The sequence below is a fragment of the Erythrolamprus reginae genome, chromosome 1, assembly GCF_031021105.1.
Source record: "Erythrolamprus reginae isolate rEryReg1 chromosome 1, rEryReg1.hap1, whole genome shotgun sequence".
NCBI lineage: Eukaryota > Metazoa > Chordata > Lepidosauria > Squamata > Dipsadidae > Erythrolamprus > Erythrolamprus reginae.
In genome coordinates this window covers 317,973,781-317,985,012 of record NC_091950.1, presented here as the reverse complement: position 1 = coordinate 317,985,012, position 11,232 = coordinate 317,973,781, and positions in this window count along the sequence as shown.

The window sequence follows — 11,232 nt, the reverse complement described above, 5'->3', positions numbered from 1 at the left end:
TCTCGCAACAAAACACCTTACTCCACCAGACTTGAAATGCTGCGATTAGACAATTTACAACTACGTCGCCTCCGATCTGATCTAACTGTAGTTCATAAAATCATATACCAAAAAGTCCATCCTGTAAGTGATTACTTCACCTTCAACTGCAACAACACATGAGTACATAATAGATACAAACTAAATGTAAACCGCCCCAAACTCGACTGCAGAAAATATGACTTCAGCAATAGAGTAGTCAATGCCTGGAATGCACTACCTGACTCTGTGGTTTCTTCCCCAAACCCCAAAATCTTTAACCTTAGATTGTCTATAGCTGACCTCTCCCCTTTTCTAAGAGATTTGTAAGGGGCGTGCATCATTGTGCCTACCATCCCTATCCTACTGTCCTTTTGTCTTATGTTATGGTTATACAAACTACTCTACTTGTTCGATAAATACATACATACATACATACATACACACGCTCCGAAGACACACACGACTCTCAGAGCCATAGATTCCAAGAAAGGATTCCAATAAAGTTCCCGATAGGATTCAGGAGTTCCAACCTTCAGTAGCTGACCGATAGGGAGATGAATAGTTGTCTGCCACACGTATTACTCTCCATCCATGCCTTTTATTCAAAGAACTAGGGTGGGCCTTAGATAGCAGCGGTGACTCTCCATCTCATAGGTTTCCACTGCTCTCCACTCCTCTGCCTTCTAAGCATCTGTGTTTCAGGCATGGGACCAGGTGTTTCTCCTCTTCTTCTTCAACCATCTCCAGACTTGGGGGCTATGGAGTTTCCATCTGGGGGCTGACAGACAGCCCAGACTCCACCTCTGTCTCTATCTCTATCTCTGACAGCCCCATTCCCTTTTCCCTTTGGGAGCTCTCCAATTGCCTTGATGCTGGCCCCGACTCCCACTCCGCTTCATCTGATTCAGTTGCCGGAGAGGCCAGCAGCCAACGGCAGTAGTGGATCCCTACTGGTCGGGATGAGGACGCCACACCGATAGTAAAACTGGAACTGCGTATGCAGTTTTGGGTCTCTGGTGTGCACGTCCATGCATCCCAGTGAGATTTTGCTTCTATACATGTGCAGGAAGCAAAAATCTTGTGTGGGGACACGCGCGAATAAGAGATTTCTGTGGTTTTTTGCTTCTGCGCATGCGTGGAAGCAAAAAAAATCTCCAAAATCTCATGCACATTCATCCCCTGATGAAATTTTGCTTCCTAAGCATGCTCAGAAGCAAAATCTTGCTGGGAAGTAGACACCAGGGACCCAAAGCTGTGCACACTGTCATCGGTTGCAGCGCTAAGAGCAACCCCCGCCTGCCCACAGGCTTAAGGTAATGTTTCATCTCCATGAATTGCCTTCTCTTTTATTAAAAAACAACTTTTCTAAGCAAATATGGTAAGTGCTTATTCTAATTCTTTTTTAAAGTATATGCAAATGTGTATGTGAAGATATAGAAGCACATACACACCCATACTTTTCATATACTACCGTGTTTCCCCGATAGTAAGACCCCCCCGATTGTAAGACATATGGGGGGTTTCAGGGGGGTCGGCTTATATAAGCCATACCCCGAAAGTAAGACATATGTCTTACTTTCGGGGAAACACGGTATAAACGGTATTGCGGGGGGGGGCGATGACATTGCTTCCAAGCTCCCCGCGCGCCCCTCGCCTTCGCTCGCCGCGGCGCCACCGCCTCTTCCCCTGCCGAGGCTCAGCTGCAAGCGGCCAGCGAGGCCGATCGGCTCCGAGGCGAGCGGCCGGAGCTGCGCCCTCCTTCGCCCGCCTCCTTTCCGCTCGCCTCGGAGCCGCTTGCAGCTGAGCCTCGGCAGGGGAAGAGGCGGTGGCGCCGCGGCGAGCGAAGGCGAGGGGCGCGCAGGGAGCTGCGCCCTCCTTCACCAGCCTCCTTTCCGGCAGCTCCCTGCGCGCCCCTCGCTTCGCTCGCCGCGGCACCACCGCCTCTTCCCCTGCCGAGGCTCAGCTGCAAGCGGCCAGCGAGGCCGCTCGGCTCCGAGGCGAGCGGCCGGAGCTGCGCCCTCCTTCGCCCGCCTCCTTTCCGCTCGCCTCGGAGCCGCTTGCAGCTGAGCCTCGGCAGGGGAAGAGGCGGTGGCGCCGCGGTGAGCGAAGGCGAGGGGCGCGCAGGGAGCTGCGCCCTCTTTCACCAGCCTCCTTTCCGGCAGCTCCCTGCGCGCCCCTCGCTTCGCTCGCCGCGGCGCCACCGCCTCTTCCCCTGCCGAGGCTCAGCTGCAAGCGGCAAGCGAGGCCGCTCGGCTCCGAGGCGAGCGGCCGGAGTTGCGCCCTCCTTCGCCCGCCTCCTTTCCGCTCGCCTCGGAGCCGCTTGCAGCTGAGCCTCGGCAGGGGAAGAGGCGGTGGCGCCGCGGCGAGCGAAGGCGAGGGGCGCGCAGGGAGCTGCGCCCTCCTTCACCAGCCTCCTTTCCGGCAGCTCCCTGCGCGCCCCTCGCTTCGCTCGCCGCGGCGCCACCGCCTCTTCCCCTGCCGAGGCTCAGCTGCCAGCGGCCAGCGAGGCCGCTCGGCTCCGAGGCGAGCGGCCGGAGTTGCGCCCTCCTTCGCCCGCCTCCTTTCTGCTCGCCTCGGAGCCGCTTGCAGCTGAGCCTCGGCAGGGGAAGAGGCGGTGGTGCCGCGGCGAGCGAAGGCGAGGGGCGCGCAGGGAACTGCCGGAAAGGAGGCGGGCGAAGGAGGGCACAGCGGCGGCCGCTCACCCTTTTTGACTGCCCATCCACCCCTTGACCTGCCTTTAGCCAGCCAGCCGAGCGTCCGTGTCGCCGCGGAGTTGGCCTCCCCTGCCGAGAAACATTGCCGGGAGCGGCGAGGGGATGCTCCCCGCAACCCGCCGAACGTCGAGGTCGGCGCCCGCCTCCTTTCCGGCAGCTCCCCGCACCCGAAGACGAGCCGGCCCCGGTGCCCGGGACAATGTAAGACATACCCCCAAAGTAAGACACAGTGGGGCTTTTGGGGGTAAAAAGATAGTAAGACACTGCCTTACTATCGGGGAAACACGGTAGTATTAAACTTTCCAGTTTAAATTCAAAATTTTATCTAACATTTACATATTCTGCTTTTCAACTTTTAAAGCCGTAGCACTCTGGAAACAGTATTCTAATAAGAACTCTTCTTTTAAAAAAGTGTTAAGATTGCTGTTAGCAAACTGCAGATGGGCATTAATGGAACAATCTGTAAAACAATTTATATGTATTTTCAAAATCTGTAACTACCAATATCTCTCTTGGAGAGCAAGAGATGTACAGTACTCAATTCTTCTTTCTATTTCATTAGGATTACAATTCCTCAATATCTTTTGAAGTTCCTGAGAACAGCACTAAGATTTTGAGGGATCTATGAGAACTGAGATCTCGGTTTTGACAGAGGAAAAAAATTATTACATACATAATTGGAGATCTTTAAATATTTAATATTTAATTTCCAGAGTCTGGAAGGAGTTGGACAGCTTAGAAATCTAACAAACAAACAAATACATTTCACAAATCTAAACAATGAAACCCTAGCATGCCACTTTAAGGTTAAGAGAAACTTGCAATGTAGAAATCTAGATTTAATTACCCTCAATTTAAATGAACTTTTATTAGATGGTAAGTGCTGGGAGAACTGTCCTTGTGCTGGTAGATAATAAATAAATAGAGTAAGCAGAGCTAGATTTATTTGTTTGTTTGTTGAGTTGAGTTCAGTTGAAAGAGACCTTGTAGGTCATCAAGTCCAACCCACTGCTCAAGCAGGAAACCCTACAACTCCCCAGCCAGATGGCAGTCCAATCTCCTCTTGAATACGTTGAGAGTTGGGGCATTCACACCCTCCGCTGGCAGGCTGTTCCATTGGTTGATTGCTCTGACCGGAAGTTCTTCCTTATTTCCAGGTTGAATCTCTCCTTGGTCAGCTTCCATCCCTTGTTCCTCGTCTGGTCCCTTAGAGTGATGCTCTCCTCTAAGGAGAGTGATGCTCTCCTCTCCGCGGCAACCGCTTAAGTACCTGTATACTGTTATCATGGCCACCTTGGCCCTTCTTTTCACTAAACTATCCATGCCCAGTTCCTGCAACCTCTCTTCATATGTCTTGGTTTCTAGTCCCCTTATCATTTTGGTTGCTTTTTTCTGTACCTTTTCCAGAGTTTCTATGCCTCTTTTGAAGTGTGGTGACCAGAATTGAATGCAATACTCCAGGTGAGGCTTGACTAGGGCATTACAGAGTGGTATTAATACCTCCCTAGTCTTGGAGTGTATCCCCCTTTTGATGCAGCTGTTGATGCAGATCTGATTAATGCTTGGTAAAGTGGGCCACCCTGAGTTTGAGGAGAAGAGTGGCATAGAAGTCTAATAAGTAGAAAGAAAAGAAAAGAAAAGAAAAGAAAGAAAGAAAGAAAGAAAGAAAGTCAGTCCACCCTAGAGAACCAGTGAGTTGGGCCCAGATGGCAAAGTTGAAAAACATTTCTTAAATATAATAAAAACAATATAGAAGATAAATACGTGTTTTCCCAGGAAATTACAGTGAGTTGTCTATGAGGTCACGAAGCTTGATTCAGAGGAAACTCCCCACACACATACACACATGATCATTCATAAATAAACATATAGATTGACATTGCAGCATCAACAACATTAATACTTCTTGTTCCTTATAAGAAAGGAAGATTTTAAATGTCATAGGTTTTTTTTTCCCAATGTAGTTGGATTTTTGCTATTTGTCATTAGTTCAAAGCAGAGCAACTCAGTTCTCCTTTCATTGATAGCAACTCTTCTCTTTTCTAGTTAGGGAAGATAGAACTGCATTTATAAGACAATAATTTATATTGAAACACATCCCTCTATGTTACTAACTAGCACATGTCCTATGATAACTCCTAAGATTTCTCATAATAGATTCAATACTTTTTAAAACTTGGGCTATCTTAACCAGACTTTATATCAAAACAACATGCTATTTAATTAGAGAAAAATAAGAACAACTCTTAGGGCTTTGCTCCATTGATTAATTAAAGTTCTCTCCATCTGTCATTCAGCCAGAAGAAATCAAAATCAGATTAAAATAAGGAGATATAATGGCAGACCACTCTCAGGAAAGATACCACAGGGATGAGCCTTTATTAGGGATTATCTTGTGGGGAAATGAGGTGAAATGTGCTTATTTCTTTGCTCCCTTTGCCTCCACAGATAGCTAATTGGAAGCTCTTTTTTCAGATGATAGATTTTGTGGATCCTTTTCTAGTCTGGATTCAGGCCCAAATCAGGCTATTAAAAGCTATTAGACCAGTGATGGTGACCTATGGCACGGGTGCCATATCTGCTAGCAAAGTAGTCATTGCCCTAGCTCAGCTCCAACGTGCGTGTGTGTGCCAGCCAGCTGATTTTTGGCACGCCCAGATGTTCTGGGAGGGTGTTTTTGGCTTCCAGGGAGCCTTGAAGGAATGGGGGAGGGCATTTTTACCCTCCCCCAGCTCCAGAGAAGCCTTTGGAGCCTGGGGAGGGCGAAACACAAGCCTACTGGGCCCATCAGAAATTGGGAAACAGGCCATTTCCGGCCTCCAGATGGACAGAGGAAGCTGTTTTCACGCTCCCCAAGCACTGAATTATGGGTGTGGACACTCATGCATGTGCGATAGTGCATGCACACGCTCTTTCGGCACCCGAGGAAAAAAAGGTTTGCCATCACTGTACTAGACGATTACAGGAAGACAAAAATCAGTTTGTTTCCTGATTTTTTGCCAAGTATTTAATAAAGGTCTTCTGATAAAATGGTTAGTAAAGTATTTGTGGGTTTTCGATCTATCCTCCCATAAATAAAAATGCCAACCTGAGTGGAGGTCGTGTCCCTCTAAGTTTAACAGTCTAGTATTAGTCAAGAGTATCCATTCCTGTAGCCACACTAACGATGCAGCATTGTAATATTCTTTCCAAATCGGCAAGGCAAGACCGCCTTCTTCCTTCCTGTCCTGCATATATTTAAGTCGAATTCTTGGGCGTTTGTTTTGCCAGATGAACTTACTTGTTATTTTTTTTTAGTTTTGTGAAGAAGTCCTGATTTAGATGGATCGGGATTGTTTGAAAAAGGAATAGAATTTTTGGTAAGACGCTCATTTTAATCGCTGCAATTCTCCCTAAGAGTGACAGCTGAAGTTTCCCCCATTTCTCTATATCTTTTTTAATTTTATCACTTAATTTATCATAGTTATCCTCTTTTAACCTTGAGGCCTTTGCAGTCAAGTTGATACCAAGGTATTTAACTTTTTTGGTTATTTGTATACCTAATTTTACAGATAGATTAGTTTTTTGAGAGTCTTTCATATTCTTAACTATTATTTGAGTTTTAAGTTTGTTAATTTTAAGTCCTGCCACATTGCCATATTCATCTAAAATTTTAAGCAGCTTTGGTCCGGAATCAAGCGGATCTTCTACAATGAATACTAGATCATCAGCAAATGCTTGTAATTTATAGGACTCTTTTTTACAATTTAGTCCTTTTATCTCATCATTTTTTCTAATAATTCTTGTAAGAACTTCTAACGTTAAAATAAAAAGCAGAGGAGAGAGGGGACAGCCTTGCCTTGTACCTTTCCGAATGTTAACTCTAGTTGTTGCATCTCCATTTATAATAATATAAGCAGATTGTTGAGTATATATAGCTTTGATTGCGTTTATAAAATTTTTACCAAATTCCATGTATTCCAATTGTTTTTAGTATTGGATTGTTATTATATGCTGTTTTATTATTGCTGTTAGCCGCCCCGAGTCTCCGGAGAGGGGCGGCATACAAATCCAATAAATAAATGAATGAATGAATGAATGAATGAATGAATAAATAAATAAATATTCCAAGAGACATTGTCAAAGGCCTTCTGGGCATCTAAAAAGTTAGACATCTGCTGTCACAGAAGTCATCCATGGACATGGACATGCATAGCATTAATCCATAATGACTAATAGATTATAAATTCATCTTGCTTTCTATAGGTTCACCTGAATGTACCTCAGTCACCACAGACTGGGAAGAATGGCAGCTTCTTTACCTTTAATTTTCTGCTAATGTTTTCTGCTCTTTGACCACAGCTTAAACTGAAGTGACTGTTATGGATGGCTTCTGGCAGCCCAGAAAAGGGAACATATAAACTACTAGCAGAAAAGCATCACTTTTTAAACACTATTAATCTGACCATAGCAATAGCACCTGGAACTCAGTGTGCCTACCAATAGTACCAAAATATCTGGTTGTTTTTAATGCAAAAGATTCTTCAAAAAATAATTTATTATAAGGATTAAATTGGAGAAATGGATGGATTGAGAATACAAAAGGAAGTAAGACAAACAGGCATATAGTCCCCAGTTCTGTTCAGCAAACACAGCAAATCTATTACAAGAAATGTAAGACTGGAAGAAATCACAGTCGGGATGCAAATTAGTGATCAAGCTTCTAATGATTTGAGATAAGCAGATCGCACCATTTCTTAAGCAAAAAGAAAATAAAAAACAGCAAAAAATAAAGTTGAATCATAAATACTAAGAAAAGAAAGGTAATGGTAATTTACATGCTTACTGAACATACGATTAATGAAGGAAAACAATAAAGAAGATGGTCATTTTTGAATTCTTGATTTGGGGATGATTATGCAGGGCCTCAAAGATTGCAGAAGAACCAATCACTCTGCCTAAACCAAATAAAATCCAATTGTTGGTTTCCTTGAGATGATGCAGAGTTTGAAGGCATATGATAAATACAGGCGATGAATACAGATAAACCAAAAAAGAATAAGGTAGATTGGCACAAGAAAAGAAATTGCCAGAATGTTTCTGAAAATGATGCAAATTATTACTAAAAACAGATCACAATACTATGCATTTGTGCTGTTACCAGGAATCAAAGCCGACTGAATCAAATCTAACTACTGTAATTGGAACATGCATTTAGAATTTTAAATGTATAATAACACTCAGAAAGTGTGCAATGCATACTGAAAACTAGCTTAGATTTCTTTTTCTGCAAAAAACTGGTTTTGGGGCTTTTTCCCTGCCCTTTCCACTCTCCCCAAGCTTCAAGGAAGCCTCCTGAAGCATGGGGATGGCGAAAAAGGGCCCAACCGGAAACAAACATCATTTCCAAACTTCCAGTTCGCTTGTAGGGGCATTTTTCGCCATCCCCAAACTTCAGGAGGTTTCCCTGTAGCCTGGGAAGAACGAAAATGGCCCAACCGTAAGTTTGTTTCTGAACTTCTGGTTGGCCCATTGGACTGTTTTTCGCCATTCTCACGCTTCAGGAGGCTTCCCTGAAGCTTGGGGACAGTGAAAATGGCAGGAAAAAAGCAAAATATCAGCTGGCCACCATGTACATGTGCTCTGGAGCTGACATAGGGTGACACCTCGCATGCCCTCCGATATGGCTCCGCATGCCATCTGTGGCACACGTGCCATAGGTTCGCCATCATAGGCCTAGGACATTATATATTCGTACACTGTAACAGTTTAGAAATACAAGGGTCCTAGAAGAAAATCGTTGTTGCCCACTCCAGGAAAATGGGGCATACAACTGTTATGCAGTTGGTAAATTATTTCCCAGAGGTCCCTTTGAGTTTATGCTACAGAAAGAAACATTAAAGCCTGCTGTTTTATCAGTACTTTTATATGATAATGAATGTTTTAAATTATTTTAGGATTTTTAGGATTTTTAAAATTATATTATTTATTTGTTTATTTGTTTATTTGTTTATTTGTTTATCATTTATTTATTTATTTATTTATTTATTTGTTTGTTTGTTTGTATGCCGCCCCTTTCCTCTAATTAATTGGATTAGATGTACTACTATGTTTTTATATATGTTGTGAGCCGCCCCGAGTCCTCGGAGAGGGACGGCATACAAATCCAATATATAAATAAATAAATAAATAAATAAAATTTTGATATATAAAGTCTCTGAAAATTGCACTTGTCATTTCACAAAATGTGTGGCAACTAGAAAACTTTCTCTCTTTGATGGTAAATTGTGACACTTCCTATCTTGAGCGGTTTCCTTACTATAACTCTCTACAACATTAAACCAGAGATTTTCCTGACCTTTTTATTTCTCAAAAACAGTGTTAACCAACGGTTTCTATTGTTTTTTCTACTTTTTAAAAAACTATAGCTCTGTTTTTTAGCATTTGATAACTTGTATGTTGAAAGACAGCCTATCAATCAATATGCTCTATAAAATAGCAAATGAAAAATGTTATGTAAAAATACAAAGATATCATATAAATCTTTTATAACACACAATTACATAAGCAGAATTTTATTGTAAATGAATAGTTGGGAGCTAGTGATTACAGACACTTATGGAATTTGGGCTAATATGGAGTTAAAGAAAATCTGCACAGCAATAGCACTTGGACTTTTACAGCATTTGCAGTGCTTTATAGTCCTCTCTTAACCGCTTACAGATTTAGCATATTTCCCCCAACAGTCTGGGTCCTTGTTTTCTGACCTCAGAAGGATGAGAGGCTGAGTCAACCTTGAGCTGGTCAAGATTGAACTGTTGACAGTTGGCAGAATTAGCCTGCAATACTGCACCCTAATCACTGGGCCACCATGGCTCATTTGTAATTTTAATTTTAATCGCATTTTCAAAATGACATTCATTTTGACTAGTGATGAGCGAACCGAACCCGCACAATTCGGGTCCATACCGAATTTTGCAGTGTTCGGTATGCCGAACCCGAACCTGAAATGTTTTCAAACTTCGGGCAAAGTTCGGGGTCGTGTTCGGTGTTCGGAGCTTTGACGTCACTGGCAGGTTGCTAAGGATGCCAAGGTGATTACTTCCTGGATACCATGGAATCCAGAAAATGATCACCGTGGCGTCCTTAGCAACCTGCCGGTGACGTCAAAGCTCCGCCCCCGGAATCTCTTCGTGGGAGGGATTCCCCAGCTCCTTCAAAGGGGGGGTCTTCACGTAAAAATAAACATTGTTATTTTTACGAAAAAGGACGCCGCAGCGGCGCTGCAAGCAAAGAGCGGTCCTTTCACGTAAAAATAAACATGTTTATTTTTACGTGAAAGGACCGCCCTTTGCTTGCAGCCTATGGAATCCAGGAAGTGATCACATTGGCGTCCTTAGCAACCTGCCGGTGATGTCAAAACTCTGCCCCCGGAATCTCTTCGTGGGAGGGATTCCCCGTTCGGATTCGAGTTCGAGTTCGGTTCGGGTTCAGCCAAATTTTGCGTAAAGTTCGTCCGAACTTGCCAAACCCGAACACCGTTCGCCCATCACTAATTTTGACATGTTTTAAACAATTGTTCAATCCTGTAATAAAATTATGCACATCTACTAGAAGTAGATTTATCTTAAAGGTCTCAGATATAATGATTTTTTTTACATACTATATTTTTCAGAGTATAAAACACATTTTCCCCCCTAAAACAGGCTGCAAATTTGGGTGCGTCTTATACTCTGCATGTAACTTTTTTGACGATTTCCCCCCCAGCTCTAATGAGAATAGCATTCTTCTACGGTATTTAATATAGTTTAAATAAGAAAACCACAGATCAATATGCTCTGCAAACCCCATTTTATTTTTGTTAGTCCTAATCCAACAGTGTTAGTTGTCCTGGCAAATTAAATTATGAATGATGTATTGTAGGAAAATACTGGACTAGAAACGCCTACATTGTTATGATCCACTTGAACTGCTAATTAATTATGTTCTTGTGACATTCCATAAACAAGATGATACCAGTGGGAAAAAAGATATTGACTGTTGCCCAACATACTTTCAATAATAAAAGTGGCAATAAGAATTTTAGTTGTCTATAAAACGCAGGCAGGATGGGACATCGCAGTCCCTGGTTGTTTAGAGCTTTGGGACTGATACCAAAATCATTATTTGGCTCTGCAAGTAAATAAGCAACCCATCACTAATAGGACTAGTTCCTTGCTTTAGCAAAGAGGAAAGTTTTAATTTAAAGTAAATATGTCGCAATTAATTGAATAAAAGTGGGTAGTGTGGACAAAGAGTTGCTGCATTCTTTTAAAAATTATTTGAAATAAAAATCAGAAAACTAAATAATTTTTCAAACAAGAAAGCATGTTGTTGGAAGATGCTGTTGAATTAAAAACCGAAATGTTCCTTACAATTGGCAAGGATAATTGAAGCCGCTTGAAGTAATCATTCAACAATATCAGTGTTGTGATTCAGCCTGAGGCTCCTCAGGGACCGGCTGGAGCTTTGCCGGATC